General features: G+C 44.1%; 1 long non-coding RNA gene across 7 annotated transcripts in view; it reads left to right on the forward strand.

Annotated features, from left to right (window-relative positions):
* The window catches only part of LOC307181340, a 1758975-nt gene that overhangs the window by 1725113 nt on the left and 7017 nt on the right, over positions 1–26845 (forward strand). For all 7 annotated transcript variants that reach the window (XR_013826453.1, XR_013826454.1, XR_013826455.1 and 4 more), the window contains one exon: positions 20594–20675. This is a non-coding gene — a long non-coding RNA (uncharacterized lncRNA). The remainder of the gene's footprint in view (positions 1–20593; positions 20676–26845) is intronic.

Here is a 26845-nt window from a genome sequence, read left to right on the forward strand (position 1 = left end):
ATATATTCAGGAAAAAACGCATACGCCCTTTTTGGCCAAGTGCATCATTGTGGACGTTCTGCCTCTTTTCCTATGCTTTCAATGCAATTCCAGTCTACCTCCTGAAATCGGTTTCCTGCAATTCTGCCCCGCTTTCAAGTCCTCTTCGCAGCCTTACTTCAGTCTATTTTTGGACGATAGCTGTCATTTATAACTCTGCAGGTTTGTGAATTACAGTGCCCCTGAGCTCCTTTCTTCAACTCGCTTTCTTGTGACCTGGCCGCAACACCGCAGGATGGCTTCAGGCCCTAATCTGGTTCCGGCCCGGCATGCAGAGCCTTTGGTTAATTCCTCTTCCTGGTGGGAAATGAGAGTTAAATTTGCCCGTCCAGACACCTCCAGCTAGCCTCTCATTGGTTCTCGCTATTCCTGTTCATCTTCCGCAGAAATTGCAAACTGGGCCAAACAGGAGGTTAAAGGGACTGACTCTCCAAGTCGGGAGAGTGTTAGTAAAGCGTCTGGAATGTTGCACCCGAGTACCAGGGTACGAAAACTGAGACATATTTGAACACTTCTCCCGATCACATGGTTGATCATACTCTAGGTTCCACATGCATGTTTTAGCTGAAGGAAGAATACCTAAAACCTGGGTAGTTGAAACCCGTGGAATGGGTACCATGCAATATGACTTCAAAGGGTCTTCATTTGCTCACCGAACCTCTCCAATCCTATCACTGCTGCGTTTATGCCCCTGTACACATGCTTGATTCTCTTTCGGAGACATAGCAATCCATAGGTTTTAAGATACTTACTAGTCAGGTACATTCTTAGGCGTTTAATATGGGGTGTTGAGTCCATTTGGTTGAGCAAGGAGTAGCTCTTGTCTATTCCATATTTGGCTTAAGGAACTTTATCTGTGCTCATTTCAATCTCTGGTTTTATGCAGCACCCCAACTCACCTTTACCCTTAAGCAAGCATAAGTTGGTTTTCTAAATTTGAGACCCTGTTCTGTTCTGTAATTCAGTTCCTGTGTAGCCAAGTTTACATTCCATGTATTACTGATATCTTATGATGTTTCTTTTTCTGTGTGACTTATTTCAGTTAGAATCATCATACCTGAATCCACTCATTGTGCTGCTAAGGGCCTGATGACACAGATTTCATTGCTGAGTGATATTGCTTTGTAAGTAAATACCACAACTTCTTTATCCATTTTTCACTTTCTGCGATGTTGAACTTGTACTGTAAACGAGGTTCTTGTAAACAGAGCCGTTCCAAACTTTGGGGTGGCTGTGTCTTTTTGATTTCAATTTCCCTAAGCTATAGGACCATAAGTGGAAGTGCCCTAGGTTCTGTTGCTTTGTTTTTTAGATGTTTCAGGAAACACCATACACTTCTCCCGAGTGGTTGTTGGCAATTTACATCCCGCCCATCAGCATAACAAGGCTCCCAGTTCTCCATGGCCTGTCCTGCCTTTATGGATTTTAAACTTTTTTCAGATGGCCCTTTTGACCGGGGGGAATGAGACTTCATTGTAGTGCAGATTTCCTTTGCAAGCTTGCTTGGTTGGCCAAAAAGGGCGTATGCGTTTTTTCCTGAATATATTCAGGAAAAAACGCATACGCCCTTTTTGGTCAAGTGCATCATTGTGGACGTTCTGCCTCTTTTCCTATGCTTTCAATGCAATTCCAGTCTACCTCCTGAAATCGGTTTCCTGCAATTCTGCCCCGCTTTCAAGTCCTCTTGGCAGCCTTACTTCAGTCTATTTTTGGACGATAGCTGTCATTTATAACTCTGCAGGTTTGTGAATTACAGTGCCCCTGAGCTCCTTTCTTCAACTCGCTTTCTTGTGAGCTGGCCGCAACACCGCAGGATGGCTTCAGGCCCTAATCTGGTTCCGGCACGGCACGCTGAGCCTTTGGTTATTTCCTCTTCCTGGTGGGAAATGAGAGTTAAATTTGCCCGTCCAGACACCTCCAGCTAGTCTCTCATTGGTTCTCGCTATTCCTGTTCATCTTCCGCAGAAATTGCAAACTGGGCCAAACAGGAGGTTAAAGGGACTGACTCTCCAAGTCGGGAGAGTGTTAGTAAAGCGTCTGGAATGTTGCACCCGAGTACCAGGGTACGAAAACTGAGACATATTTGAACACTTCTCCCGATCACATGGTTGATCATACTCTAGGTTCCACATGCATGTTTTAGCTGAAGGAAGAATACCTTAAACCTGGGTAGTTGAAACCCGTGGAATGGGTACCATGCAATATGACTTCAAAGGGTCTTCATTTGCTCACCGAACATCTCCAATCCTATCACTGCTGCGTTTATGCCCCTGTACACATGCTTGATTCTCTTTCGGAGACATAGCAATCCATAGGTTTTAAGATACTTACTAGTCAGGTACATTCTTAGGCGTTTAATATGCGGTGTTGAGTCCATTTCGTTGAGCAAGGAGTAGCTCTTGTCTATTCCATATTTGACTTAAGGAACTTTATCTGTGCTCATTTCAATCTCTGGTTTTATGCAGCACCCCAACTCACCTTTCCCCTTAAGCAAGCATAAGTTGGTTTTCTAAATTTGAGACCCTGTTCTGTTCTGTAATTCAGTTCCTGTGTAGCCAAGTTTCCATTCCGTGTATTACTGATATCTTATGATGTTTCTTTTTCTGTGTGACTTATTTCAGTTAGAATCATCATACCTGAATCCACTCATTGTGCTGCTAAGGGCCTGATGACACAGATTTCATTGCTGAGTGATATTGCTTTGTAAGTAAATACCACAACCTCTTTATCCATTTTTCAATTTCTGCGATGTTGAACTTGTACTGTAAACGAGGTTCTTGTAAACAGAGGCGTCCCAAACTTTGGGGTGGCTGTGTCTTTTTGATTTTAATTTCCCTAAGCTATAGGACCATAAGTGGCAGTGCCCTAGGCTCTGTTGCTTTGTTTTTTAGATGTTTCAGGAAACACCATCCACTTCTCCCGAGTGTCTGTTGGCAATTTACATCCCGCCCATCAGCATAACAAGGCTCCCAGTTCTCCATGGCCTGTCCTGCCTTTCTGGATTTTACACTTTTTTCAGATGGCCCTTTTGACCGGGGGGAAGTGAGACTTCATTGTAGTGCAGATTTCCTTTGCAAGCTTGCTTGGTTGGCCAAAAAGTGCGTATGCATTTTTTCCTGAATATATTCAGGAAAAAACACATACGCCCTTTTTGGCCAAGTGCATCATTGTGGATGTTCTGCCTCTTTTCCTATGCTTTCAATGCAATTCCAGTCTACCTCCTGAAATCGGTTTCCTGCAATTCTGCCCCGCTTTCAAGTCCTCTTGGCAGCCTTACTTCAGTCTATTTTTGGACGATAGCTGTCATTTATAACTCTGCAGGTTTGTGAATTACAGTGCCCCTGAGCTCCTTTCTTCAACTCGCTTTCTTTTGAGCTGGCCGCAACACCGCAGGATGGCTTCAGGCTCTAATCTGGTTCTGGTACGGCCCGCTGAGCCTTTGGTTATTTCCTCTTCCTGGTGGGAAATGAGAGTTAAATTTGCCCGTCCAGACACCTCCAGCTAGCCTCTCATTGGTTCTCGCTATTCCTGTTCATCTTCCGCAGAAATTGCAAACTGGGCCAATCAGGAGGTTAAAGGCGCTGACTCTCCAAGTGGGGAGAGTGTTAGTAAAGCGTCTGGAATTTTGCACCCGAGTACCAGGGGAGGAAAACTGAGACATATTTGAACACGTCTCCCGTTCACATGGTTGATCATACTCTGGGTTCCACATGCATGTTTTAGCTGAAGGAAGAATACCTAAAACCTGGGTAGTTGAAACCCGTGGAATGGGTACCATGCAATATGACTTCAAAGGGTCTTCATTTGCTCACCGAACCTCTCCAATCCTATCACTGCTGCGTTTATGCCCCTGTACACATGCTTGATTCTCTTTCGTAGACATAGCAATCTATAGGTTTTAAGATACTTACTAGTCAGGTACATTCTTAGGCGTTTAATATGCGGTGTTGAGTCCATTTCATTGAGCAAGGAGTAGCTCTTGTCTATTCCATATTTGGCTTAAGGAACTTTATCTGTGCTCATTTCAATCTCTGGTTTTATGCAGCACCCCAACTCACCTTTCCCCTTAAGCAAGCATAAGTTGGTTTTCTAAATTTGAGACCCTGTTCTGTTCTGTAATTCAGTTCCTGTGTAGCCAAGTTTCCATTCCGTGTATTACTGATATCTTATGATGTTTCTTTTTCTGTGTGACTTATTTCAGTTAGAATCATCGTACCTGAATCCACTCATTATGCTGCTACGGGCCTGATGACATAGATTTCATTGCTGAGTGATACTGCATTGTACGTAAGTACCACAAGTTCTTTATCCATTTTTCACTTTCTGTGATATTGAACTTGTACGGTAAACGAGGTTCTTGTAAACAGAGGCGTCCCAAACTTTGGGGTGGCTGTGTCTTTTTGATTTTAATTTCCCTAAGCTATAGGACCATAAGTGGAAGTGCCCTAGGCTCTGTTGCTTTGTTTTTTAGATGTTTCAGGAAACACCATCCACTTCTCCCGAGTGTCTGTTGGCAATTTACATCCCGCCCATCAGCATAACAAGGCTCCCAGTTCTCCATGGCCTGTCCTGCCTTTCTGGATTTTACACTTTTTTCAGATGGCCCTTTTGACCGGGGGGAAGTGAGACTTCATTGTCGTGCAGATTTCCTTTGCAAGCTTGCTTGGTTGGCCAAAAAGGGCGTATGCGTTTTTTCCTGAATATATTCAGGAAAAAACGCATACGCCCTTTTTGGCCAAGTGCATCATTGTGGACGTTCTGCCTCTTTTCCTATGCTTTCAATGCAATTCCAGTCTACCTCCTGAAATCGGTTTCCTGCAATTCTGCCCCGCTTTCAAGTCCTCTTGGCAGCCTTACTTCAGTCTATTTTTGGACGATAGCTGTCATTTATAACTCTGCAGGTTTGTGAATTACAGTGCCCCTGAGCTCCTTTCTTCAACTCGCTTTCTTGTGAGCTGGCCGCAACACCGCAGGATGGCTTCAGGCCCTAATCTGGTTCCGGCCCGGCACGCTGAGCCTTTGGTTAATTCCTCTTCCTGGTGGGAAATGAGAGTTAAATTTGCCCGTCCAGACACCTCCAGCTAGTCTCTCATTGGTTCTCGCTATTCCTGTTCATCTTCCGCAGAAATTGCAAACTGGGCCAAACAGGAGGTTAAAGGGACTGACTCTCCAAGACGGGAGAGTGTTAGTAAAGCGTCTGGAATGTTGCACCCGAGTACCAGGGTACGAAATCTGAGACATATTTGAACACGTCTTCCGATCACATGGTTGATCATACTCTAGGTTCCACATGCATGTTTTAGCTGAAGGAAGAATACCTTAAACCTGGGTAGTTGAAACCCGTGGAATGGGTACCATGCAATATGACTTCAAAGGGTCTTCATTTGCTCACCGAACATCTCCAATCCTATCACTGCTGCGTTTATGCCCCTGTACACATGCTTGATTCTCTTTCGGAGACATAGCAATCCATAGGTTTTAAGATACTTACTAGTCAGGTACATTCTTAGGCGTTTAATATGCGGTGTTGAGTCCATTTCGTTGAGCAAGGAGTAGCTCTTGTCTATTCCATATTTGGCTTAAGGAACTTTATCTGTGCTCATTTCAATCTCTGGTTTTATGCAGCACCCCAACTCACCTTTCCCCTTAAGCAAGAATAAGTTGGTTTTCTAAATTTGAGACCCTGTTCTGTTCTGTAATTCAGTTCCTGTGTAGCCAAGTTTACATTCCGTGTATTACTGATATCTTATGATGTTTCTTTTTCTGTGTGACTTATTTCAGTTAGAATCATCATACCTGAATTCACTCATTGTGATGCTAAGGGCCTGATGACACAGATTTCATTGCTGAGTGATATTGCTTTGTAAGTAAATACCACAACTTCTTTATCCATTTTTCACTTTCTGCGATGTTGAACTTGTACTGTAAACGAGGTTCTTGTAAACAGAGCCGTTCCAAACTTTGGGGTGGCTGTGTCTTTTTGATTTTAATTTCCCTAAGCTATAGGACCATAAGTGGCAGTGCCCTAGGCTCTGTTGCTTTGTTTTTTAGATGTTTCAGGAAACACCATACACTTCTCCCCAGTGTCTGTTGGCAATTTACATCCCGCCCATCAGCATAACAAGGCTCCCAGTTCTCCATGGCCTGTCCTGCCTTTCTGGATTTTACACTTTTTTCAGATGGCCCTTTTGACCGGGGGGAAGTGAGACTTCATTGTAGTGCAGATTTCCTTTGCAAGCTTGCTTGGTTGGCCAAAAAGGGCGTATGCGTTTTTTCCTGAATATATTCAGGAAAAAACGCATACGCCCTTTTTGGCCAAGTGCATCATTGTGGACGTTCTGCCTCTTTTCCTATGCTTTCAATGCAATTCCAGTCTACCTCCTGAAATCGGTTTCCTGCAATTCTGCCCCGCTTTCAAGTCCTCTTGGCAGCCTTACTTCAGTATATTTTTGGACAATAGCTGTCATTTATAACTCTGCAGGTTTGTGAATTACAGTGCCCCTGAGCTCCTTTCTTCAACTCGCTTTCTTGTGAGGTGGCCGCAACACCGCAGGATGGCTTCAGGCCCTAATCTGGTTCCGGCCCAGCATGCTGAGCCTTTGGTTAATTCCTCTTCCTGGTGGGAAATGAGAGTTAAATTTGCCCGTTCAGACACCTCCAGCTAGCCTCCCATTGGTTCTCGCTATTCCTGTTCATCTTCCGCAGAAATTGCAAACTGGGCCAAACAGGAGGTTAAAGGGACTGACTCTCCAAGTCGGGAGTGTTAGTAAAGCGTCTGGAATGTTGCACCCGAGTACCAGGGGAGGAAAACTGAGACATATTTGAAAACGTCTCCCGTTCACACGGTTGATCATACTCTGGGTTCCACATGCATGTTTTAGCTGAAGGAAGAATACCTTAAACCTGGAGAGTTGAGACCCGTGGAATGGGTACCATGCAATATGACTTCAAAGGGTCTTCATTTGCTCACCGAACCTCTCCAATCCTATCACTGCTGCGTTTATGCCCCTGTACACACGCTTGATTCTCTTTTGGAGACATAGCAATCCATAGGTTTTAAGATACTTACTAGTCAGGTACATTCTTAGGCGTTTAATATGCGGTGTTGAGTCCATTTCATTGAGCAAGGAGTAGCTCTTGTCTATTCCATATTTGGCTTAAGGAACTTTATCTGTGCTCATTTCAATCTCTGGTTTTATGCAGCACCCCAACTCACCTTTCCCCTTAAGCAAGCATAAGTTGGTTTTCTAAATTTGAGACCCTGTTCTGTTCTGTAATTCAGTTCCTGTGTAGCCAAGTTTCCATTACGTGTATTACTGATATCTTATGATGTTTCTTTTTCTGTGTGACTTATTTCAGTTAGAATCATCGTACCTGAATCCACTCATTATGCTGCTACGGGCCTGATGACATAGATTTCATTGCTGAGTGATACTGCATTGTACGTAAGTACCACAAGTTCTTTATCCATTTTTCACTTTCTGTGATATTGAACTTGTACGGTAAACGAGGTTCTTGTAAACAGAGGCGTCCCAAACTTTGGGGTGGCTGTGTCTTTTAGATTTTAATTTCCCTAAGCTATAGGACCATAAGTGGAAGTGCCCTAGGCTCTGTTGCTTTGTTTTTTAGATGTTTCAGGAAACACCATCCACTTCTCCCGAGTGTCTGTTGGCAATTTACATCCCGCCCATCAGCATAACAAGGCTCCCAGTTCTCCATGGCCTGTCCTGCCTTTCTGGATTTTACACTTTTTTCAGATGGCCCTTTTGACCGGGGGGAAGTGAGACTTCATTGTCGTGCAGATTTCCTTTGCAAGCTTGCTTGGTTGGCCAAAAAGGGCGTATGCGTTTTTTCCTGAATATATTCAGGAAAAAACGCATACGCCCTTTTTGGCCAAGTGCATCATTGTGGACGTTCTGCCTCTTTTCCTATGCTTTCAATGCAATTCCAGTCTACCTCCTGAAATCGGTTTCCTGCAATTCTGCCCCACTTTCAAGTCCTCTTGGCAGCCTTACTTCAGTCTATTTTTGGACGATAGCTGTCATTTATAACTCTGCAGGTTTGTGAATTACAGTGCCCCTGAGCTCCTTTCTTCAACTCGCTTTCTTGTGAGCTGGCCGCAACACCGCAGGATGGCTTCAGGCCCTAATCTGGTTCCGGCACGGCACGCTGAGCCTTTGGTTAATTCCTCTTCCTGGTGGGAAATGAGAGTTAAATTTGCCCGTCCAGACACCTCCAGCTAGTCTCTCATTGGTTCTCGCTATTCCTGTTCATCTTCCGCAGAAATTGCAAACTGGGCCAAACAGGAGGTTAAAGGGACTGACTCTCCAAGACGGGAGAGTGTTAGTAAAGCGTCTGGAATGTTGCACCCGAGTACCAGGGTACGAAATCTGAGACATATTTGAACACGTCTTCCGATCACATGGTTGATCATACTCTAGGTTCCACATGCATGTTTTAGCTGAAGGAAGAATACCTTAAACCTGGGTAGTTGAAACCCGTGGAATGGGTACCATGCAATATGACTTCAAAGGGTCTTCATTTGCTCACCGAACATCTCCAATCCTATCACTGCTGCGTTTATGCCCCTGTACACATGCTTGATTCTCTTTCGGAGACATAGCAATCCATAGGTTTTAAGATACTTACTAGTCAGGTACATTCTTAGGCGTTTAATATGTGGTGTTGAGTCCATTTCGTTGAGCAAGGAGTAGCTCTTGTCTATTCCATATTTGGCTTAAGGAACTTTATCTGTGCTCATTTCAATCTCTGGTTTTATGCAGCACCCCAACTCACCTTTCCCCTTAATTAAGCTGAAGTTGGTTTTCTAAATTTGAGACCCTGTTCTGTTCTGTAATTCAGTTCATGTGTAGCCAAGTCGACATTCTGTGTATTAATGATACCTTATGATGTTTCTTTTCTGTGTGACTTATTTCAGTTCGAATCATCATACCTGAATCCACTCATTATGCTGCTACGGGCCTGATGACATAGATTTCATTGCTGAGTGATATTGCATTGTACGTAAGTACCACAAGTTCTTTATCCATTTTTCACTTTCTGCGATATTGAACTTGTACCGTAAACGAGGTTCTTGTAAACAGAGCCGTCCCAAACTTTGGGGTGGCTGTGTCTTTTTGATTTTAATTTCCCTAAGCTATAGGACCATAAGTGGAAGTGCCCTAGGCTCTGTTGCTTTGTTTTTTAGATGTTTCAGGAAACACCATACACTTCTCCAGAGTGGCTGTTGGCAATTTACATCCCGCCCATCAGCATAAGAAGGCTCCCAGTTCTCCATGGCCTGTCGTGCCTTTATGGATTTTACACTTTTTTCAGATGGCCCTTTTGACCGGGGGGAAGTGAGACTTCATTGTAGTGCAGATTTCCTTTGCAAGCTTGCTTGGTTGGCCAAAAAGTGCGTATGCGTTTTTTCCTGAATATATTCAGGAAAAAACGCATACGCCCTTTTTGGCCAAGTGCATCATTGTCGAGTTTCTGACTCTCTTCATATGCTTTCAATGCAATTCCTGTCTACCTCCTGAAATCGGTTTCCTGCAATTCTGCCTTGCTTTCAATGCCTCTTCATAGCCTTACCTCAATATATTTTTTAAAAATAGTTGGCCTTTATAACTCTGCAGGTTTTTGAATTGCAGTGGCCCTTAGCTCCATTTTTTAGCTCTTATTTTTGTGGTCTTGCCCCATAACCACAGGATTCCTTGAAGCCCTATTTTTCTTCTGGGGCACCTTGCTGTGCCTTTGGTTAATTCTTCTTACTGATGTGATATTAGAGTGACATGTGCCCATTGAAACCGCTACAGCTAGTTTCTCACTGGTTCCCCCTATTCCCATTCATCCTCTGCACTAACTGCAGACTGTGCGATACCAGAACTTAAAGGCATTGACTCCATGTGGGGATGTTGTTAGTAAAGCGGCTGGAATGTCGATCCGGAGCCCCAGGAGAGGAAAAATGAGGTGCGTTTTAGAAACCTTTCCCGATCATATGGTATACCAGTCGCTGGGTTTCCCAAGCATGGTTTAGCTGTAGGAAGATTCCCTTCAACCTGGAGTGTTGGGACCCTTGGACTGAGTAGCATGAAGTATTGCATTAAACTTTCGGCAGTTGCTCACCAAAGCTCACCAATCCTGTCAGCCCCAAGTGTCCAGCCTTATGTCTTATCCAGCTGTGGGTTTATATGTGGTCAATCCAGGTTGCATCACAGCCCCTGAGCGAATTTTGTAAGAATTTTTCTCTCTTTCATTGTTTCAGCGTTTTGTTTTTAAAATTTATTTCTATAATGGGGTTTAGCTCCTTTTCACTGCTGTGTTTGTGCCGCTCTGCACACACTTGATTCCCTTATGGAGATATATCAATACATGGGTTTTAAGATTCTTATTCCTCAGATATATTTCTCTGCGGTGTATAGGGTGTGTTGAGGCCTGTTCATTGAGCAAGGTGTAGATCTTGTCTAATACCTATTTGGTTTATTGAACGGTATCTGTGCTAATTTCAAACTCTGGTTTTATGCATCACCCCACCTCTCCTTTCCCCTTAAGCTGACATAAGTGTGTTTTCTAAATGTGAGACACTGTTCTGTTCTGTAATTCATTTCTTGTGCAGCCATATTTACCCTCCCTCTATAAGTGATATCTTATGATATGTTTCTTTTTCTGTTTGACTTATTTCAAGTAGTATTATCGGACCTAAATCCACTCTTTATCCTTCTACTAGCCTTATTACATTGATTTCATGGTGAAGAGATATTCCATTGTACATAAGTACCACATCTTCTTTATCCATTGTTCTCTTTCCTGGGATATTTAAGGTGTACTGAAGTTGAGGTTCTTGTAAACAGAGTAGCCCTAAACTGTGGTGTGCTTGTGTCTTGTTGATTTTTAGACTTCCCTAGATATACTCCCATGATTGGAAGTGTCCTATGCTCTGTAGCTCTGTTTTTTAGATGATTTAGGAACCACCATACACTTCTCCAGAGTGGCTCTCGGCAGTTCACACACTGCCCATCAGCGTATAAAGGCTCCCTGTTCTCCATGGCCTGTCCTGCATTTCTGGTTTTTACAATTTTTTAGGATGGCCCTTTTGACCGGTGGGAAGTGAGACTTCTTTGTTGTGCACATTTGCATTGCTTGCTTGCTTCGTTGCCCATAAAGTGCGTATGCGTTTTTTCCTGGATATAATCAGGAAAAAACGCATACGCCCTTTTGGGCCAACTGCATCATTGTCGAAATTCTGCCGCTTTTCATGTGCGTTAAAGACGAGTCCAATCTATCTCTTGAAATCTGTTTCTTGCAATTCTGTCTTGCATTCAGATCCTCTTCTTTGCCTTACCTCAACATATTTTTGGACGTTAGTTTTCATTTATAACTCTGCAGGTTTGTGAATTGCAGTGACCCTGAGCTCCATTTTTTAAGTTGCTCTTTTGTGAGCTGGCCTCAAACCCGCAGGATTGCTTCAGGCCCTATTTTGGCTCCGGCGAGGCAGGCTGAGCCTTTCTTTAATTCTTATTCTTAATGGGAAATTAGAGTGATATGTGCCCGTCCAAACCCCTACAACTCTTCTCTCATTGGTTCCCCCTCTTCCCGTTCATCCTCCTCACAATTTGCAAAATGTGTGAAACAGAAGTTTAAATGTGCTGATTCTCCAAGTGGGGAGATTCTAAGTAGCGTGGCTGGAATGGTGAACAGGAGCACCAGGAGAGGATAAATGAGGTGCATTTTAGACACATCTCCCGATCACATGGTGTACAGTCCTCTGGGTTTTCCATGCATGTTTTAGCTGTAGGAAGATCCCTTGAACCTGCAGATTTGGGACCCATTGAATGGGTACCAGGTAGTATTACTTTAAAGGGTGTGCATTTCCTCACCCAACCTCACATTTCTCTTAGCGCAAACAGTTTCCAGCCTTATGTCTCATCCTGCTGTGGGTCTAGATGTGTTCAATCCATGTTGCATCACCATCCCTGAGGAAAAGTTGTAAGAGGTTTTCTCTGTCTCTCTGTCGTTTATTTTTTTCAATTTATTACTATATTGGTTACAGCTGATTTTCAAAGCTCTGTTTCTTGCTGCTGTACATCCACTTGATTCACGTACAGAGAGACATCAATAAATTCTTTTTCAGATTCTTACCAGTCGTATATATTCTTTTCCGGTGACTTGAGTGTGCTGAGTGCAGTTCTTTTAGCTACCGTGTAGGCCTTGTTGATTATCAGTTTGGTATTTGGAATGGTATCTTTGCTAATTTCAACCTCCTGGATGATGCCTCACCCCTCCCCACCTTTCCCGTTTAGCAGCCTTATGCGTGTTTTCTACATATTTGACTATGTTTTTGTTTTGTAATTTATTTCATGTGTAGCCATTTTGGATTCCACCTTTAAGTGATATCTTATGATATGTGTCTTTTTCTTTTTGAATTCTGTCACTTAGAATGATCATACGTAACTCCTCCGGAGTCGTTACAACTGGCCATATTTCATTGATTTCCAGGCTGAATAATATTCCACTCTACCTAAGTACCACATCTCTATCCATTTTTTCCCTCCAGAGACATTTAAGTTATATCCTAGTCGAGGATCTTTTAAACAGAGAGGGGGTAAACATTGGGGTGCCTGTGTCCTCTCGATTTTTGTTTTTCCCAAGATATACGCGCATGAGTGCAAGTGCCCTATGCTCTGTAGCTCATTTTTTAGATGCTTTAGTAAACACAATACACTTCTCCAGAATGGCCGTTGGCAATATACATTTCCACTATAAGTCTCACAGGGCTCCCTCTTCTCGTTGCCCTGTCCTGCGTTTCTGTTGTTTATGCTTTATGAGGATGGCTCTTCTGACTGATGCGAAGTGATATCTTTTGTAGTATTGACTTCCAGTGCCCACCTGTTTGGTTGGCTAAAAAAGTGTATGCCCTTTTCTTGAATATATACAGAAAAGAACGCATACACCCTTTTTGGCCAACTGCAATGTTGGCAATGTTGGCAATGTTCAGCTCCTTTTCTTGTGCTTAATGGCGAGTCCTTTCTACCTCCTCAAATCCCTTTCCTGCCATTCTCCCTTGCTTACAAGTCCTTTTCTCTGACTTTCCTCAAGACATTTTTCAGTGATGGATATTTTCAACTCTGCAGTTTTGTGAATTTTACTGCCCCTGAGTTCCATTGTTCAACTCGTGTTTATGGGAACTGGCCACAAAGCAGCGGGATTTCCTCAAGCCCTATACTGTTTCCATGGGCAACCCTAGCCTTTGGTCAATTCATCTTCCTGATTGGAAATTAGAGTGACATGTGCCTGTCTGAACACCTAGGACTTGTCTCTCATTGTTCCTCATCCTTCCACTTCATCCTCTGGACAAATTCCAAACTGTACGCAACAGGATGTTGACAGTGCTGACATCTCCAAGTGGGGAGACTGTTAGTAAAGACGCTGGAGGGGTGAACCCGAGCACCAGGAGATGAGGAGATGAGATGCCTTTTCCAAACTCTTCCCGATCAGACGGTATACCATCCTCTGGGTGTGACAGACATGTTTTAGCAGTAGGAAGAGTCCCATTCATGTAAGGAGAACACCAGGGCTTTTTCAAAATCAGTGTCTCCCCGAAACCCAAACTGGGGAATTTTTTAAGCTACAGCTACACATATGTTCATTAAGGGCCTTGGGAAGTAGGCAGAGTCCAAACTTTAGATGATTGAAGTCTTCAGGGTCAGAAGCACTCACCACCAGCTTCCCTTAGGCTACACTTTAACTGTCATTGATAGATGATGTCAATAAAAATATCTATTCTTTTTCAGATTATTTCCCCTTATAGGTTATTGCAAAATGTTGAGTGTAGTTCCCTGTGCTATACAGTAGTTCCTTGTTGATGATCTATTTTATACATAGCAGTGTGTATGTGTTCATTCCAAACTGTTAATTTATCCCTCCTCCCACCTTTCCCCTTTGGTAATAATAAATTATAAGATTTTATACTTCTCAGAAATGGGGGAGCTGAAAGAGAGGTATCATTTTCAATGGAAAAGCATTTAAAACAAGATTGAAGGTTTAACCAAGATTATTAGCTGTACATCCTTGGAAAGAAATCACTTCGTTTCTCTAATATTGACCTGACAAATAAGACAAACCTTTTCACTGAACTTGCTTATAAAAAGTGATGGAAATATCAAATGGAAGTGTTAAAAACATCTTATTTTACCCGAGCCTTATACACTGTTCTATGTTAACTACAGTTTGGCTCACACATCTGTTCATTGAGGTTACAATAGTCTCAATTTCTGTTACTGATCCTCCAGAGTGGACCCCAACAAGTGTCCCCCTGCCCAGTGTCATTGGGGCCAACAGATCGAGACTGAGTTTGGTTCACAAGCAAAGGAAACTTTATATTTTGATCAGAGAATGGAGAGGTGAGAGCATGCACTACCCCGTGGGCTGTGGGCTGGGCTGCTGTGTAGAGATCCTGTCAGAGTCAGTGGGAGGGAGGGAGGCGGCGGAGCTCTCGAGGGCCGGGTTGGCTGTAGCTCAGGCTCTATATCGTGGAGTCTGCACTGGGCCCCAGGAGCTGAGGTGTCGACCCAGCCATTCTGCACTAGGAAATCTGGTCTGAAGTGCCGGGTGTGGAACCTCTGCATGCGGGACCCTAGGAGCACGTGAAATTAGACAAAGCACAAAGGATAAAAAAGGTTAGACTTGACTTTATTGCCCAGATTCTATTTTTATCTCCCAGGGATTTTTAATGGGCTTTGCTGGGGACAAACCCCTCCTCTGCCTTTTGTCCCGTTCCTCATTCTTGGAGTGCTGAGGGTGCAGACCCTTCTTCTGTAACTGCTGAGTGCTGAGTTGGGAGCCCTCATACCCTGGGGCGAGGGTCAGAGCTTCTCCCCAGCAGCCTCCCGGTGACGTTGATTGTCCCCAGGACCCCTGCCTCCCTGCTCGTCCACCTGAGCACCAGCATTGGAAGTGTTATAGATTCTAATGACCTTTAAGGGTCCAGGAAAGAGATGTGCAGAGACGCTGTGGGGGCCGGTTTCACCCCGCCCCACATTTGTTCGGCCACCTTAGGCTGACCGTCTCTGCCAGCCTAGATGCTCTGACCAGTAGTCTGCGCTTTCTTCAGTTAGGCCCCTGAATTAACGTACAAACAGCACCAGGTGTCAGAGTCCTGCCCGCTCAACTCCCAGACAGTCCAGGGTCAGTGGTGACCAAGGACCATGATGGCTACTGAGTCAACAGCCTTTTGAAGTAAACAGGAGTCCAGCCGGTCTTATTGGCCACCATCATCACGGTGTCTGTAGGCTTTTCTATGGTGACAGTGTGGTATACTGTTCCCCCGCCAAGATTATTAGCTCCCCTCTGGGTGCAGTAAGTCCTGCAAGCAGTAGTCTACTCTTTTGGGACACACTCTTGTTGTTTTATGAGAGAAACTCCAGGTCAAGTGATGTTCACACGAGTCGTCATGGTGCCCTGTTGCCCCCGGTTATCTCTCTGGATGTTGGAGTTGGAGGGCCTCCTCACTCGAGGTCGGTGTGCCCACGGAGCGAACCCTGCAACTTCAGGGCATGGTTGGTGGTTAGGATCACCACGTGGGGTCCTTTTCCCTTAGGAGGGAGGTGGCCTTTTGGGCTGCTGATTTCCAGGTTTTTAGATACCGCCAGTATCTTGGCCAGATGTGGCAGTGGGCCAAGCCCCTTAGTGACCGTAGTTTATCCTACCTGGATGGCATTCTTGCATTGTTCCATTTCAAGTGGTCCCAGTTTTTGCACTAATTCTCCAATGGCGATTCACCTTTCACCGGGATTGTAAAGATCAAAGGGTTTAGCTAAATTAGGGAGTTCCAGGGCAAGGGTCTGAATTGACTGCTCTTTCCATTCTTGAAAGGCCACTTCTGGATTCTATTCAAAAGGATCATCATCTTTTCCTTTCAGTGTTTCATATAGAGGCCCAGCTAGTAGACTGTAGTTAGGGATCCAGAAGCAGCAAACCCTGGCCTCCCCAGGAACCCCTAAGCTGTCTTCTAGTTTTAGAAAGGGGTAAGGCTGAAAATGGTTTCTTCCCTTTCCTGGGATGGGCTTCTCTGACCTTCTGTGAGAATGAAGCCCAGGCAGGTCACCGCAGTCTGTGATATTTGAGCTTTTTCTTGGACAACTTCTATCCTTTATTGGCTTGGTAGTTCAGAGGCCTCCTTAGTAGGGCTGGTGATCAGAATGTCGTCTGCATATTGAAGGAGGGTTTCCTTTTCCAGAGGTAGAACTTTTAGGTCTTTAGCTAAGCTTTCCCCAAAGATGGTGTGGGAATTTTTGCACCCTTGGGGCCAGACGGCCCGGAAGTATTGTTTTAGTTGTATGTAGAGTCCTGCCACTCACAAGCCAAAATTTCTTGTGACTCTGGGACTAATGGAATACAAAAGAAGGCATCATTGAAGACTAATACAGAATACCATGTCCTGGTGGTTGGTAGAATGACCAGCAGGGTGTAGGAATTAGGAGCAACTGGAGGTATATCCTCGGTGGCTTCACTGACTGTCCTGACATCCTTTACCAGGTCCCCAGCAGCCCATGGGGCTCTCGTGGTCAGACCAATCCCAGAATATGGAGCTCACCTGGGCAGGTACCCCACCCCCACCCCAGCCCACGGGGCTCTCGTGGTCAGGCCCCTCCCAGGATACAGAGCTACCCTTGCAGGTACCGTGGCAGGGCTGGGCACACAGGAACCGTGCACATAGCCCTCATTGCAGAGCACCCCCAGCTCACCTGTCGCTCAGAGCTGACACAGAGCACCTCAGAGCAGGACTTGAACTAACAAACAGCAGCTGCGACAGGTCTGTGACCCTGGGCATCACTCCGTGAGGCCTCCCTCCACCTGGTCTTCCAGAGACTTCCACTGCACCCGGGGCACCAGGCCTCTGTCTCCAACCACCACCCACCCCTCCTCTCCCTGACTCCTGGGTTCCTCTCATTAGGAGAGGGTTTTCTTGAAGTTGTCTCCCACTCATGGGCCAGATAAAATGATTAGAAAACAAGCCAAAGCTGCAGCCCCTTGTCTATCCTGACTCTCAGGAGCCCACACCTGTTCCTTGGACCTGGCCGGTTCAGCAAGTTCCATTTTCTGCAACTGTGAGCCCCTGAGGGGTGATGATTGGCTGACCTGGGCAGCCTTACCGTGCCGGCCAGCCCTCCCCAGGTGTGCCTGGGTTGAGATCAATATAAATACCACTCCAGGCAGCAAGAGCCCCTGCAGCCGTGCCTGACGCCATTTTCTCTGCCCTGTCAGCAGTCTCGCGGCTGGGCTGGTGGGAGGGAGTGAGAGGCCACGGCTTTGTGGGTGGCCCAGTGTGAGTGGGGCTCTGCTGGACTTTCTGCAGCAGTTGCCAGGCTGCCACCTGCTAAAGAAGAGGATGTGTCACCCATACCTGCTGCTGGAATTTCTCCCTGGGCAGAGGTGAGGAAGGAAAAAAGCAGTGGGGGCAGGGACAGGACGGGTATCTCAGGCAGGGAAATGGAAATCTTCCAGAAGAGCACCCAGGGCCAGGACCATCCTGGCTGGCCTGCAGGCACCAAGTCGGCCGGCATGCTGTCACTCGTGTGGCTCTATGGCCCTTCCTCTAGGCTTTCAAGTCCTTGTATATATTCAGGTGTTTTACCTGGGACGGGTGGGAATAGTTCAGCAGCAACTGGCCTGGGGCTCAGCTCACGTTTACTCACAGATGCCTCGACACGGTGCCCCAGCTTTGCAATGAGGACGCTTGTTGCGTGGGGGCTGCTGGCTGAATGGGAGACGATTCCCCACCACTGACCAACTTCAGAATTGTTTACAACTGGAGCAAGTGCCCTGATACGGTTTTCCTCTGTGTAACTGGTGGGTTCTGTGTTTTTTTCTCTTTTTCGTTTTTGGTTCAAGGTAGATTTTATTCCTCTTTTTTGTATTTACAGATATAAGCATGGAAATAATTTATTCATATAAATACATGTATGTGCAGGGAATAATTGTTTTTTCTGTTTTATTTTTTAAATTTTACTTCTTTTTAATTTTGAATTTTATTTTATATTTTTATACAGCAGGTTCTTATTGGTTATCTATTTTATACATATAAATGTATACATGCCAATCCCAGTCTCTCAACTCCTCCCACCACCACCCCCCAACAGCTTTCCCCCCTTGTTGTCCATACGTTTGTTGTCTACATCTGTTGCTCTATTTATGCCTTGCAAAATGGTTAATCTGTACAGTTTTTCTAGGTTCCACATATATGCATGAATATACAAGATTTGTTTTTCTCTTTCTGACTTACTTCACTCTGTATGACAGTCTCTAGATCCATCGACGTCTCTACAAATGACCCAATTTCATTCCTTTTCATGGCTTAGTAATATTCCATTTTATATATGTACCACAGCTTTATGCATTCGTCTGTCTGTGGGCATTTAGGTTGCTTCCATTACCTCGATATTGTAAATAGTGATGCAATGAACATTGCGGTGAATGACTCTTTTTGATTTATGGTTTTGTCTGGGTATATGTCCAGTACTGGGATTGCTGTATCATATGGTAATTCTATTGTTAGTTTCTTAAGAAATTCCATATTGTTCTCCATAATGACTGTATCAATTTATATTGCCAACAATAGTGGAAGAGGGTTCCTTTTCTCCAGACCCTTTCCAGCATTTTTTGTTTGTAGATTTTCAATGATGCCTATTCTACCAGGTGTGAGGTGATACCTCATTGTTGAATCCATTTCGTTGAGCAAGGGGTAGCTCTTGTCTATTACATATTTGGCTTATGGAATGGTATCTGTGCTAATTTCAAACTCTGCTTTTATGCAGCACCCCAACTCACCTTCCCCCTTAAGCAGGCATAAGTTGGTTTTCTAAACTTGAGACCCTGTTCTGTTTTGTAATTCAGTTCATGTGTAGCCAAGTTCACATTCCGTGTATTAGTGATACCTTATGATGTTTCTTTTTCTGTGTGACTTATTTCACTTAGAATCATCGTGCCTCAATCCACTCATTATGCTGGTAAGGGCCTGGTGACATAGATTTCATTGCTGAGTGGTATTCTGTTGTACAGAAGTACCGCAGCTTCTTTATCCATTATTTGCTCTCTGGGATATTTAACTTGTGCCGTAGAAGAGATTCCTGTAAAAAGAGCCGTCCCAAATTTTGGGGTTGCTGTGTCTTTTTGATATTAATTTCCCTAAGCTATAGGACCATAAGTGGAAGTGCCCTAGGCTCTGTTGCTTTGTTTTTTAGATGTTTCAGGAAACACCATACACTTCTCCCGAGTGTCTGTTGGCAATTTACATCCCGCCCATCAGCATAACAAGGCTCCCAGTTCTCCATGGCCTGTCCTGCCTTTCTGGATTTTACACTTTATTCTGATGGCCCTTTTGACTGGGGGGAAGTGAGACTTCATTGTAGTCCAGATTTGCTTTGCAAGCTTGCTTGGTTGGCCAAAAAGGGCGTATGCGTTTTTTCCTGAATATATTCAGGAAAAAACACATATGCCCTTTTGGCAAAGTGCATCATTGTGGACGTTCTGCCTCTTTTCCTATGCTTTCAATGCAATTCCAGTCTACCTCCTGAAATCGGTATCCTGCAATTCTGCCCCGCTTTCAAGTCCTCTTGGCAGCCTTACTTCAGTATATTTTTGGACGATAGCTGTCATTTATAACTCTGCAGGTTTGTGAATTACAGAGCCCCTGAGCTCCTTTCTTCAACTCACTTTCTTGTGAGCTGGCCGCAACACTGCAGGATGACTTCAGGCCCTAATCTGTTTCCGCCACGGCACGCTGAGCCTTTGGTTAATTCCTCTTCCTAGTGGGAAATGAGAGTTAAATTTGCCCGTCCAGACACCTCCAGCTAGTCTCTCATTGGTTCTCGCTATTCCTGTTCATCTTCCGCAGAAATTGCAAACTGGGCCAAACAGGAGGTTAAAGGCACTGACTCTCCAAGTCGGGAGAGTGTTAGTAAAGCGTCTGGAATGTTGCACCAGGGTACCAGGGGAGGAAAACTGAGACATATTTGAACACGTCTCCCGATCACATGGTTGATCATACTCTGGGTTCCACATGCATGTTTTAGCTGAAGGAAGAATACCTTAAACCTGGAGAGTTGAGACCCGTGTAATGGGTACCATGCAATATGACTTCAAAGGGTCTTCATTTGCTCACCGAACCTCTCCAATCCTATCACTGCTGCGTTTATGCCCCTGTACACATGCTTGATTCTCTTTTGGAGACATAGCAATCCATAGGTTTTACGATACTTACTAGTCAGGTACATTCTTACGCGTTTAATATGCGGTGTTGAGTCCATTTCGTTGAGCAAGGAGTAGCTCTTGTCTATTCCATATTTGACTTAAGTAACTTTATCTGTGCTCATTTCAATCTCTGGTTTTATGCAGCACCCCAACTCACCTTTACCCTTAAGCAAGCATAAGTTGGTTTTCTAAATTTGAGACCCTGTTCTGTTCTGTAATTCAGTTCCTGTGTAGCCAAGTTTACATTCCGTGTATTACTGATATCTTATGATGTTTCTTTTTCTGTGTGACTTATTTCATTTAGAATCATCATACCTGAACCCACTCATTGTGCTGCTAAGGGCCTGATGACATAGATTTCATTGCTGAGTGATATTGCTTTGTAAGTAAATACCACAACTTCTTTATCCATTTTTCACTTTCTGCGAATTTGAACTTGTACTGTGAACGAGGTTCTTATAAACAGAGGCGTCCCAAACTTTGGGGTGGCTGTGTCTTTTTGATTTTAATTTCCCTAAGCTATAGGACCATAAGTGGAAGTGCCCTAGGCTCTGTTGCTTTGTTTTTTAGATGTTTCAGGAAACACCATACACTTCTCCGGAGTGTCTGTTGGCAATTTACATCCCACCCATCAGCATAACAAGGCTCCCAGTTCTCCATGGCCTGTCCTGCCTTTCTGGATTTTACACATTTTTCAGATGGCCCTTTTGACCGGGGGGAAGTGAGACTTCATTGTAGTGCAGATTTCCTTTGCAAGCTTGCTTGTTTGGCCAAAAAGGGCGTATGCGTTTTTTCCTGAATATATTCAGGAAAAAACGCATACGCCCTTTTTGGCCAAGTGCATCATTGTGGACGTTCTGCCTCTTTTCCTATGCTTTCAATGCAATTTCAGTCTACCTCCTGAAATCGTTTTCCTGCAATTCTGCCCCGCTTTCAAGTCCTCTTGGCAGCCTTACTTCAGTCTATTTTTGGACGATAGCTGTCATTTATAACTCTGCAGGTTTGTGAATTACAGTGCCCCTGAGCTCCTTTCTTCAACTCGCTTTCCTTTGAGCTGGCCGCAACACCGCAGGATGGCTTCAGGCCCTAATCTGGTTCCAGCCCGGCATGCTGAGCCTTTGGTTAATTCCTCTTCCTGGTGGGAAATTAGAGTTAAATTTGCCCGTCCAGACAGCTCCAGCTAGCCTCTCATTGGTTCTCCCTATTCCTGTACATCTTCCGCTGAAATTGCAAACTGGGCCAAACAGGAGGTTAAAGGGACTGACTCTCCAAGTCGGGAGAGTGTTAGTAAAGCGTCTGGAATGTTGCACCCGAGTACCAGGGTACGAAAACTGAGACATATTTGAACACGTCTCCCGTTCACATGGTTGATCATACTCTGGGTTCCACATGCATGTTTTAGCTGAAGGATGAATACCTTAAACCTGGAGAGTTGAGACCCGTGGAATGGGTACCATGCAATATGACTTCAAAGGGTCTTCATTTGCTCACCGAACCTCTCCAATCCTATCACTGCTGCGTTTATGCCCCTGTACACACGCTTGATTTTCTTTTGGAGACATAGCAATCCATAGGTTTTAAGATACTTACTAGTCAGGTACATTCTTAGGCGTTTAATATGGGGTGTTGAGTCCATTTCGTTGAGCAAGGAGTAGCTCTTGTCTATTCCATATTTGGCTTAAGGAACTTTATCTGTGCTCATTTCAATCTCTGGTTTTATGCAGCACCCCAACTCACCTTCCCCCTTAAGCAAGCGTAAGTTGGTTTTCTAAACTTGAGACACTGTTCTGTTTTGTAATTCAGTTCATGTGTAGCCAAGTTCACATTCTGTGTATTAGTGATACCTTATGATGTTTCTTTTCTGTGTGACTTATTTCAGTTCGAATCATCATACCTGAATCCACTCATTATGCTGCTATGGGCCTGATGACATAGATTTCATTGCTGAGTGATATTGCATTGTACGTAAGTACCACAAGTTCTTTATCCATTTTTCACTTTCTGTGATATTGAACTTGTACCGTAAACGAGGTTCTTGTAAACAGAGCCGTCCCAAACTTTGGGGTGGCTGTGTCTTTTTGATTTTAATTTCCCTAAGCTATAGGACCATAAGTGGAAGTGCCCTAGGCTCTGTTGCTTTGTTTTTTAGATGTTTCAGGAAACACCATACACTTCTCCAGAGTGTCTGTTGGCAATTTACATCCCGCCCTTCAGCATAACAAGGCTCCCAGTTCTCCATGGCCTGTTGTGCCTTTCTGGATTTTACACTTTTTTCAGATGGCCCTTTTGACCGGGTGGAAGTGAGACTTCATTGTAGTGCAGATTTCCTTTGCAAGCTTGCTTGTTTGGCCAAAAAGTGCGTATGCGTTTTTTCCTGAATATATTCAGGAAAAAACGCATACGCCCTTTTTGGCCAAGTGCATCATTGTCGAGTTTCTGACTCTCTTCATATGCTTTCAATGCAATTCCAGTCTACCTCCTGAAATCGGTTTCCTGCAATTCTGCCTTGCTTTCAATGCCTCTTCATAGCCTTACCTCAATATATTTTTTAAAAATAGTTGACCTTTATAACTCTGCAGGTTTTTGAATTGCAGTGGCCCTTAGCTCCATTTTTTAGCTCTTATTTTTGTGGTCTTGCCCCATAACCACAGGATTCCTTGAAGCCCTATTTTTCTTCTGGGGCACCTTGCTGTGCCTTTGGTTAATTCTTCTTACTGATGTGATATTAGAGTGACATGTGCCCACTGAAACCGCTACAGCTAGTTTCTCACTGGTTCCCCCTATTCCCATTCATCCTCTGCACTAACTGCAGACTGTGCGATACCAGAACTTAAAGGCATTGACTCCATGTGGGGATGTTGTTAGTAAAGCGGCTGGAATGTCGATCCGGAGCCCCAGGAGAGGAAAAATGAGGTGCGTTTTAGAAACCTTTCCCGATCATATGGTATACCAGTCGCTGGGTTTCCCAAGCATGGTTTAGCTGTAGGAAGATTCCCTTCAACCTGGAGTGTTGGGACCCTTGGACTGAGTAGCATGAAGTATTGCATTAAACTTTCGGCAGTTGCTCACCAAAGCTCACCAATCCTGTCAGCCCCAAGTGTCCAGCCTTATGTCTTATCCAGCTGTGGGTTTATATGTGGTCAATCCAGGTTGCATCACAGCCCCTGAGCGAATTTTGTAAGAATTTTTCTCTCTTTCATTGTTTCAGCGTTTTGTTTTTAAAATTTATTTCTATAATGGGGTTTAGCTCCTTTTCACTGCTGTGTTTGTGCCGCTCTGCACACACTTGATTCCCTTATGGAGATATATCAATACATGGGTTTTAAGATTCTTATTCCTCAGATATATTTCTCTGCGGTGTATAGGGTGTGTTGAGGCCTGTTCATTGAGCAAGGTGTAGATCTTGTCTAATACCTATTTGGTTTATTGAACGGTATCTGTGCTAATTTCAAACTCTGGTTTTATGCATCACCCCACCTCTCCTTTCCCCTTAAGCTGACATAAGTGTGTTTTCTAAATGTGAGACACTGTTCTGTTCTGTAATTCATTTCTTGTGCAGCCATATTTACCCTCCCTCTATAAGTGATATCTTATGATATGTTTCTTTTTCTGTTTGACTTATTTCAAGTAGTATTATCGGACCTAAATCCACTCTTTATCCTTCTACTAGCCTTATTACATTGATTTCATGGTGAAGAGATATTCCATTGTACATAAGTACCACATCTTCTTTATCCATTGTTCTCTTTCCTGGGATATTTAAGGTGTACTGAAGTTGAGGTTCTTGTAAACAGAGTAGCCCTAAACTGTGGTGTGCTTGTGTCTTGTTGATTTTTAGACTTCCCTAGATATACTCCCATGATTGGAAGTGTCCTATGCTCTGTAGCTCTGTTTTTTAGATGATTTAGGAACCACCATACACTTCTCCAGAGTGGCTCTCGGCAGTTCACACACTGCCCATCAGCGTATAAAGGCTCCCTGTTCTCCATGGCCTGTCCTGCATTTCTGGTTTTTACAATTTTTTAGGATGGCCCTTTTGACCGGTGGGAAGTGAGACTTCTTTGTTGTGCACATTTGCATTGCTTGCTTGCTTCGTTGCCCATAAAGTGCGTATGCGTTTTTTCCTGGATATAATCAGGAAAAAACGCATACGCCCTTTTGGGCCAACTGCATCATTGTCGAAATTCTGCCGCTTTTCATGTGCGTTAAAGACGAGTCCAATCTATCTCTTGAAATCTGTTTCTTGCAATTCTGTCTTGCATTCAGATCCTCTTCTTTGCCTTACCTCAACATATTTTTGGACGTTAGTTTTCATTTATAACTCTGCAGGTTTGTGAATTGCAGTGACCCTGAGCTCCATTGTTTAAGTTGCTCTTTTGTGAGCTGGCCTCAAACCCGCAGGATTGCTTCAGGCCCTATTTTGGCTCCGGCGAGGCAGGCTGAGCCTTTCTTTAATTCTTATTCTTAATGGGAAATTAGAGTGATATGTGCCCGTCCAAACCCCTACAACTCTTCTCTCATTGGTTCCCCCTCTTCCCGTTCATCCTCCTCACAATTTGCAAAATGTGTGAAACAGAAGTTTAAATGTGCTGATTCTCCAAGTGGGGAGATTCTAAGTAGCGTGGCTGGAATGGTGAACAGGAGCACCAGGAGAGGATAAATGAGGTGCATTTTAGACACATCTCCCGATCACATGGTGTACAGTCCTCTGGGTTTTCCATGCATGTTTTAGCTGTAGGAAGATCCCTTGAACCTGCAGATTTGGGACCCATTGAATGGGTACCAGGTAGTATTACTTTAAAGGGTGTGCATTTCCTCACCCAACCTCACATTTCTCTTAGCGCAAACAGTTTCCAGCCTTATGTCTCATCCTGCTGTGGGTCTAGATGTGTTCAATCCATGTTGCATCACCGTCCCTGAGGAAAAGTTGTAAGAGGTTTTCTCTGTCTCTCTGTCGTTTATTTTTTTCAATTTATTACTATATTGGTTACAGCTGATTTTCAAAGCTCTGTTTCTTGCTGCTGTACATCCACTTGATTCACGTACAGAGAGACATCAATAAATTCTTTTTCAGATTCTTACCAGTCGTATATATTCTTTTCCGGTGACTTGAGTGTGCTGAGTGCAGTTCTTTTAGCTACCGTGTAGGCCTTGTTGATTATCAGTTTGGTATTTGGAATGGTATCTTTGCTAATTTCAACCTCCTGGATGATGCCTCACCCCTCCCCACCTTTCCCGTTTAGCAGCCTTATGCGTGTTTTCTACATATTTGACTATGTTTTTGTTTTGTAATTTATTTCATGTGTAGCCATTTTGGATTCCACCTTTAAGTGATATCTTATGATATGTGTCTTTTTCTTTTTGAATTCTGTCACTTAGAATGATCATACGTAACTCCTCCGGAGTCGTTACAACTGGCCATATTTCATTGATTTCCAGGCTGAATAATATTCCACTCTACCTAAGTACCACATCTCTATCCATTTTTTCCCTCCAGAGACATTTAAGTTATATCCTAGTCGAGGATCTTTTAAACAGAGAGGGGGTAAACATTGGGGTGCCTGTGTCCTCTCGATTTTTGTTTTTCCCAAGATATACGCCCATGAGTGCAAGTGCCCTATGCTCTGTAGCTCATTTTTTAGATGCTTTAGTAAACACAATACACTTCTCCAGAATGGCCGTTGGCAATATACATTTCCACTATAAGTCTCACAGGGCTCCCTCTTCTCGTTGCCCTGTCCTGCATTTCTGTTGTTTACGCTTTATGAGGATGGCTCTTCTGACTGATGCGAAGTGATATCTTTTGTAGTATTGACTTCCAGTGCCCACCTGTTTGGTTGGCTAAAAAAGTGTATGCCCTTTTCTTGAATATATACAGAAAAGAACGCATACACCCTTTTTGGCCAACTGCAATGTTGGCAATGTTGGCAATGTTCAGCTCCTTTTCTTGTGCTTAATGGCGAGTCCTTTCTACCTCCTCAAATCCCTTTCCTGCCATTCTCCCTTGCTTACAAGTCCTTTTCTCTGACTTTCCTCAAGACATTTTTCAGTGATGGATATTTTCAACTCTGCAGTTTTGTGAATTTTACTGCCCCTGAGTTCCATTGTTCAACTCGTGTTTATGGGAACTGGCCACAAAGCAGCGGGATTTCCTCAAGCCCTATACTGTTTCCATGGGCAACCCTAGCCTTTGGTCAATTCGTCTTCCTGATTGGAAATTAGAGTGACATGTGCCTGTCTGAACACCTAGGACTTGTCTCTCATTGTTCCTCATCCTTCCGCTTCATCCTCTGGACAAATTCCAAACTGTACGCAACAGGATGTTGACAGTGCTGACATCTCCAAGTGGGGAGACTGTTAGTAAAGACGCTGGAGGGGTGAACCCGAGCACCAGGAGATGAGGAGATGAGATGCCTTTTCCAAACTCTTCCCGATCAGACGGTATACCATCCTCTGGGTGTGACAGACATGTTTTAGCAGTAGGAAGAGTCCCATTCATGTAAGGAGAACACCAGGGCTTTTTCAAAATCAGTGTCTCCCCGAAACCCAAACTGGG

The sequence above is a fragment of the Stenella coeruleoalba genome, assembly GCF_951394435.1.
Source record: "Stenella coeruleoalba genome assembly, contig: scaffold_40, whole genome shotgun sequence".
NCBI lineage: Eukaryota > Metazoa > Chordata > Mammalia > Artiodactyla > Delphinidae > Stenella > Stenella coeruleoalba.